The 8,050-nt window shown below is 33.0% G+C and overlaps 2 long non-coding RNA genes across 2 annotated transcripts; both read left to right on the top strand.

Moving 5' to 3' along the window:
* The first annotated feature begins 206 nt into the window (after window positions 1–206).
* On the top strand, window positions 207–738 carry LOC131432871 (uncharacterized). The gene is made up of 3 exons (XR_009229983.1): window positions 207–383; window positions 469–602; window positions 670–738. It is a non-coding gene; the product is annotated as an uncharacterized LOC131432871 (long non-coding RNA).
* A 5,810-nt stretch (window positions 739–6,548) lies between these two features.
* On the top strand, window positions 6,549–7,434 carry LOC131432870 (uncharacterized). Its single transcript, XR_009229982.1, has 3 exons — window positions 6,549–6,790; window positions 6,868–6,954; window positions 7,016–7,434. It is a non-coding gene; the product is annotated as an uncharacterized LOC131432870 (long non-coding RNA).
* The last annotated feature ends 616 nt before the right edge of the window (window positions 7,435–8,050 follow it).

Here is an 8,050-nt window from a genome sequence, read left to right as displayed (position 1 = left end):
TTTCTAATAAGGTGAAATTGCTCTCGAGCCTTGATATATATGAGAAGCGAAATAGTTATTGCTACCATGTAAACATGTTCACAATATAATAATGTTACCATAAATAGATACATGGTTTAAAAGACGATTATGAAGTTTGAAAACATTATTCATGTAGTCCATATAAACAGAATTTATGTAGTAAGCACATTATCGTGTAGTGTTTTTCAACCTACTATGTATTACATTTGTGCTGACTATACAAATTGTCAATGAACGGGTGTACTGTTATTGTCACATAAAGTTACAATTTAGCAGAAAATTTCGTACATGGGTAACACATCAGTGATGAATTTGAAAAAAATATTCTATATTGTGACTGTGTACTTTGGTAGGTCTTGCAGGTAAGTAAAGTTTGTAGCCTTACTAGTTTCCGTCATTGAAATTCAATTTTTCAACAATTTTGCCGGCAACGGTTATGTTTTCCAGTGAAATCAACATCTCGTATACGGTTTATTATTTATTATCGGTCGCTGTAGAAACAACATCAAGCGATTGATGAAAAGGAAGATTATCATTTGATTCCCGGATTCAATTCGCTCGAATCCGACGGAAAATCGCAGGTGGGTATCGAGGTTTGCATCTGGACTTGGCTAATAATTTCTTTCCTGCTGCCAATTCCTGCTTCAGGAAAAACTCCACCGGACAGAGCCTTGGATCAACTGATGCTATCAAGCAATGCTAAGCAATATTTCACCATTATCATTTGATTTGATGCGAAAATAAAATAGATTTTTATGAAATTATTTTGTTGTTCTTATTTTAGAATTTAAATTCATAAAACTTTTTAACATTAGCTCATGTTTTGCTGATCTTCAGCATTGTTGAATCAACCACTGCTTTTAGTTTCAAAATAACTAGAAGTGTAATGTCAAAAATACCATGACTCTGGTTATAGCAAAAACTACAATGTAAAAAAAAATATTCGGTCATGGTTAGGCTAACCATCTCAATCGTATTAGTTATTCATACAATACACTGTTCAATATTACTATTCTAGACCCGATACCATTCATAGTAAACATGAACTTGACTATTGTTGAAATCATCTGATTTCATAGTCGGCTGAAAACCACTATACGCTCATGGTCAAGTTGGCCCTCTATATAGTAACAGTTACCATACTATTTTTCTGAGTGTACAGAAAAAGTGGAACAACTCTAATTTAGAGTAACTCCGAAGTTACTCAAATTTGAGTTCTTCCACTGGAAACGATATTTGGGTAAAATCTACTCATTTACTGAGTAATACTTTATTCGTACATGTACAAAAACAGAGTAACTATCACTCAAATTTTGTGTGAAATTTTATTTCACATATACCAAATTTGCAAAAAAATTGCTCCTTTTTTGAGTGTATTGTATTAAAATGTTTAATAATTGAACTCAATACTATATCAAGTGGTGGTCGCTTGGAGTAGTGTGTTATGCTCAGGCACCAATCATACACTTATTCCTCATAAATGACATTTGAGCATATTCGTTTCCATTCTAAAGCACAACACGAAGCTGATCATTCCGGTTTTTGCAGACACAACACCGTTTGTGTTGATCGACTCACCCTCGAAATACGCGTCTCACTAACAAAAAATACAAATGGTTATTACAACTTTTAGACTTATCGCGAATGCGAATAGTAACTATAAAACGAGATTTTGCGTTAAACTCAAATTTAGAGTAGGAGTTACTCAATATCATTGATGATAACTACTCAATTTTTGACGTTTCCATGTATCATTTGAAAATGAGTAACTAGTACTCAAACTTTGAGTAACTTTTTCTAAGCGTGTATCTAATTCAAGACCGACAACTGGGGGGTCTGCTTTTGTTCCAAAATGGACCCAATTCTGATTGGCTGATTTTGATGTTACTACCCGCACATTGTGAAAAGAATATCCACTTTTGCAGGATAAAGAAAATCAAAAAAACAAGTTTATTAAAATGTATAATTTTAGCTCACCAATGAAAATGAAAATTTTCAGAGAATGTTTCACTTTTTTCCAATCTCATTTGTAATAATTGTTTATAGTGGCAGCACTGTGTAATTAAAATCAGCATCAAGCCGTTTTTCTCTTTAGTGAATTAAAGTGTAACCAAAAAAGATCTGTTAAATTAGTGTAAACTCGAAAGTGTGTTTAGTTTTACGAGAAGAATGAACTGTTGTGTTCCACACTGTGGTCACACTAAGCATTTCTATCCAAGCTTGACTTTTTCCGGTTTCCAAAAGATCCGGTAATACGTCAACAATGGATTCGATTTTGCGTTCAACATGAGATATTTCGTGTTTTATCATCAAAGCTCAATTAATTGTTTTTAAGCATTAATACATAATAATAAAATGCAAACACATTTTTCATGTTTATTTCAAATCAAAAACCGGGTCTAAAAATTTAAATTTAATAAATAGTTTTTTCTTAGCATAAAGTTATTAAAAATCTTTACATATGGCTACACTGTAGCCGATACGTTGGTATTTATTCCACAGGGCGAATATGACGAGAAGGATGATTCAGAAGGAAAAATAAGAAGCCAGTTGTCAGGTCTTGTCTTAGGGGCGTATAAGCAAGTGACAGTTTCTCTTTAATCACTCTCTTTTTCGATTATTGTGATGTGATTAAAAAGATTTTCTTAGATATCACTATTCCGTTTGAAAGTCGAAAGTTTCGGGTATCATTCCACGCAAAGAGTTGAGTGATAGACGTGGAAACCGTAATTAATAGAAGAGAAAGTAAACAAAGAGAAACTGTCACTTGCTTATACGCCCTTTTAAAAATAAACCGAGAATTATTATTTTGTGAAATTGAAGACAAACCCAAGTAACCATATGCATTATAATTCAGCATTATTTCGGCTTCAAAAAATTGTGAAAATAAATTGATTAAATGCTACTGAATTGTAAACATAATTATAATGGTGTTATAAAGCTGAAAAGGGCGATTAATAGACTCTTCTAGGATCTGACAGATGAAGCAGGAATTATTCATTATTAATGCAGATACAACGTAAATATCTACTTTATCGATGGAAACAATTTCAACTGTAGATTTAATATGCCATGATGCAATAAGAGTGCCTAAATAATGCTTTGTAAACCAATTCAAATGTTAAAAAATCTATTTAATGTTCAACATAAACACATGAATATTAGGAGCTATATGTGTAGTTTTATATTTTCATTGTACGTTGTAATAACTCCAGTCTGAATAAATTTTTTCCATTAACTGGGTTCGAACCAATAACGACCGTGACTTTCTGGCTTCTTAACTGGCACCTTTCACATGGAACTGTAAATGAACTTGATAATTTGCACTGTTTGTTCAGAAATAAGAATCGATCTATTTTGGCTTCAGATCATTACATTGTTTTTACATATTACTTATGTATTACTGTTCTCAAAAAAAAATCAATAAAATAATCTTGGAAAACTGTAGCATATTAACAGTGTGATTGAATTCAGAGATGCCAGGTCCTCCGACCATTTTGTAAATAATAAATTTCCAATGCGTTGTACAGATTTTCAAAATAACAGATTTTTCCAAGAGAATACAAACAGACATAGATTCCTTAAATTCTCTAAGATTGCTTGTGAAAACGTACAAAAAATGTTTTTCCATTCCATTTCATATTAGTGAAAAACACAAATTTTTGAAAAATGTCCTGGCATCCCTGATTAAACTGAACTAATGAAAACAAATGCTAAGTTATCGATCATCAACTTAACGGCCGCAGTTGATTTAGAATTTAACATTCATCGAGTATTGCGATATTTTTTATCTTTTCTTCTAAAATTTCCACTTTTCAACAGCATTTGCCATTTCTTCCGATTATCCATTCTGCTATTTTTTTCAACTATTTACTGACTTACCGACAGATTCTAAAAATAGATTGGAAATTTGCATATAGTATAGCTTTTAATGAAACACAATGCAAGCGATTCTACTTTTTATTGACACCAAAGCATTGGATTAATGTAGCAATTCAATTACAATGCACTGTTATAATTAAAGTTTCGTAGATTCAAAATATAGCATAGATAGTCGATATATAGCAAGGAGAAATATTGTTGTAAGATAATGAATCATTACATTTTTATTGCAAATTTAAAGCACATTGCTTTAAAATATGCAGGATTAGTGTAATTATACTTTTACAATGTCGAAATAGAGTTGTAAATGTGCAGTGATATAATGCACATGGTTACTTGGGAACACGAGAAAAGGTCCAAGAGAAACTGTCATTTGCTCTTGCCACGCTTAAAAATAGTTACTCAAAAATGAGTAAGGTCTCACTCATCTACAGAAAAAGTGGAACAACTCTAATTTAGAGTAACTCCGAAGTTACTCAAATTTGAGTTCTTCCACTGGAAACGATATTTGGGTAAAATCTACTCATTTACTGAGTAATACTTTATTTGTACATGTACCAGAAATAGAGTAACTATCACTCAAATTTTGAGTGAAATTTTATTTCACATATACCAAATTTGCAAAACATTGCTCATTTTCTGAGTGTATTGTATTGAAATATTAGGTAATTGAACTCAATACTATATCAAGTGGTGAAAGCAAATTTACTCAGGCACCAATCATACAATTATTCCTCATAAATGACATTTGAGCATATTCGGTTTCATTCTAAAGCACAACACGGAGTTTATCATTCCGGTTTTTGCAGACACAACACCGTTTGTGTTGAGTGACTCACCCTCGAAATACGCGATCTCACTAACAAAATATACAACCTGTTGTTACAAATGGTTATTACAACTTTTAGACTGATCTTGCGAATAGTAACAAAACAAACGAGTTATTGCGTTAAACTCAAATTTAGAGTAGGAGTTACTCAATATCATTGATGATAACTACTCAATTTTTGACGTTTCCATGTATCATTTGAAAATGAGTAACTAGTACTCAAACTTTGAGTAACTTTTTCTAAGCGTGTGGGACCTTTTCTAAGAGCAAATTCAGCAGCTGCAAGCTTCATATGGATGTTTTATAATGTAAATGAAACTGAAACAAACGTATCCCCAGCAATCAGTTTTAGTTTTATCTATTCGACCAGTTCTACTGTCAAATTTAAAACTAGTATACACTGCCGTTCTATTTTTTCTATATTTGAAACACAGATAAAACGCTGCTGGGGCTGCCAGTTTATTTTGTTATAATTTCTAGATTTAAATTTTAATACTGACATAAATTATGCATCTAGAATTAGAACACTCCTGAATATGCCCTAATGTTCATCGAGAATTATCGCCCGGTGGCAAGGATAAGGCGCTCAGGCACCCACTTGTACGCGGCGGGCAGATTTCCCCCCAGACGGTTGGCTATGTCTGCCAGCCATTTTTGCCGGAATTATGCCAGAATTCCGGCAAAAGTCTGGCAACAATGCAACAACCGTTTCCGGCAGAGAATTTCACCTAGCGGTTATAAACGGTTCTTTTCTGTCGTATTCTTGCCATACAAGGATGGCAGAACCGTTTTGAATCGGTTCTACATTTTAAGCGTCTTGGTTTTGTTTTTACAATAAAAGATACATATGAAAGGCAATAAGTTATTGCCCTTCATATATACTAATCATGGAAAATGTTATTGCCAATAACATTGCTTTCTCACCACCAAACATACCCATATTTCAATCTCGTTTACCTCGTCTCAAGATTCGTTTTTTGTACGTACATGCGGGATTTTCAACATTTTCAATCCGATAGAAGATGCTACAAGAAGTCGAGTCGCTCAATACATGAATCGCGTATTGTTTCTACAATTCATAATTGAATTTATTGTACACGTGATGTTCAAACAATATGCAAACTGTACATTTGATTGTTTTCCAAGAAAACATGTATGAGAAAATTTTATGATTTGAATTGTTTCGATACTTAACAACCTATACATTCTATTCCAAAGAGCATGTTAATTAAATAGTGTTGTGGTTTCGTGGTTAATTTTATCTTTTGGTTGAAATCTGACATTCGAGTGGTTATTTTGATGTTGTCAAAAATAACCCTGCTCGAAAGCATGGTAATTTTTGACAGCTCGATGGTTATTTTCCGACACTGAAAAAAATCTTGCAAAAAAATTCTAATATCAATTCTTTAGTAAACATTATTTCCAGTGCAAAACAAACTCAAATAACTTTCCATTCGTCAAACTTTGAAATGGGCCGCAGTTTTAGTTAAATTTATCATTTGTTAAATATCGTTTGATGACACTGATTGAATTGTGTGAAGAGTTGCTAGCGAGCGTTCTTTGATACGATAAAAGCCATCCTTGATTTTGTGGATAAATAATTGCTCCGTTCCGTTTCTTCTATGGTTAGAAAACGAGAAGTCGACATTTCCGGTAATCTTATAGGCTATTCCCTTATGGTCTGGCCCGATCATCATACAAAAATGGTAATTTTTTCGTACAATTTTTAGCGAAAACGATAAGAGAAATGGCAGCAAAATACTGTTTAAAATTACTTGAGCTTGTTCATCTAACTGTTTTGCGACAGTGTCAAAAGGGACAGAAAAAAACATTATAAATGTTTGGCGTTGCTCTCGTTAAACGTTGATTTTATCTCTACACACTGAAATTTCGCAGAATTTGGTAATTTTTTGCCGAACTTTCCACAGCTGAACGCAAGGGGCAAATCACTCTAAACTTTGTCTGAAAACAAGTAAGATTTAAAGGGAGTATAAAAGTTTAATAGGGATCGCATGTGATTAGAATGGGATTAGAAAAGTTTAGCCGAGATCTGGCAAGGTATTATTTTGACATAAGAAGCTTTCAACGTAATGTTTGTTTTTTTTTGTTTTTATTTTCGTTTTCTAATGCTATAGATTCAACAGCAAAATGCTCGTCAAGATGTGGTTTGTCTTAACTCAACAAAATGTGTTTCACCCGGGTTATCTTATAAGTCGCATAAGGTAAAATTTTCGAATATAATGTTAACATATTGTTTATTATGAGTAAGTTCGTTTGTTTTAGACGTAAGCGAGTGAAAGATAAATAAATGATTCCAACAATACTGGTTGATTTCGAATCAAAGATGTTCTTGATAAAGGATTTAGAGAACAAATTATGCGGAGTATGACGAGTCCTCTTCGTTATTTGGTCCAACTCTACACTGATAAAAACAAGTCGGATCGATTTATATGTAGCACTTTAAATAAATTTAACGAAGTCATAGGAGCTGCTGACAAAATGCTAACACTTAGTTGATGAATCATGTTCGTCATTAATCAACAAAATGCATTGCCACCCGGTTCTACTAAGGATCTCTCCAAAAAATCAAAATCTGGTATTCCATGTGCCAAAGATTAGTTTTTTTATATAATTTCATGTGTTATGTAATAGTCATAAAATGCTACGAACTTGATGAAGTACAATTCTTTTGAGAAAAACTAGTTGCAAAACCTTTTTTATTTATTGGCCTCCTATGAAAGTATTTTGACAATTATACCGATTTTACACATCAAACGACGGGTTTGCTTGTAGTAGACGGAAATAAATCCATGCAGTTAAAGTGTAATCGAACATTAAAAATTTAGGGAAATAGTATCAATTTGCAGCACGGAGGTCACACTTACAGTATGATTTGTTGAGTTTTTATAGAGTGTAAAGGTTAACCATTTGAAGAACGTTTGCCGTTTGCATCAAATACCACACATCAGTCATGTAGGCATAAGTTTCAATGTCAAGTATAAAATGTACCTGTCACGAGCATTCCGCGATCTTCAACGGTGTTAGGACTTGACATGAAATGTACTAGCAAAATAATTCATTCCAAAAGAATCAAACTAATAGTATAGCGGATGGCTTATCAATTTTGTAAGCAAATCCATTCACATGGCAGAAAGCATATGAACTAAAGTAGATCCAATCTCCTATATGAATGTCTTCTAGCACATGATTATCATTACGGTCTGAAATTTTGTCACACATTTCGGTTTGATGAAAGCGTCGTAATCTATCATTAGTATGCTGATACTGTTTGTTTCACAGCATCCAAAGAATCGTGGA

Source organism: Malaya genurostris, chromosome 2 (genome assembly GCF_030247185.1).
Source record: "Malaya genurostris strain Urasoe2022 chromosome 2, Malgen_1.1, whole genome shotgun sequence".
Lineage (NCBI taxonomy): Eukaryota > Metazoa > Arthropoda > Insecta > Diptera > Culicidae > Malaya > Malaya genurostris.
Note: the sequence above shows the minus strand (reverse complement) of the source record. Positions and strands in the feature narration are given on the sequence as shown.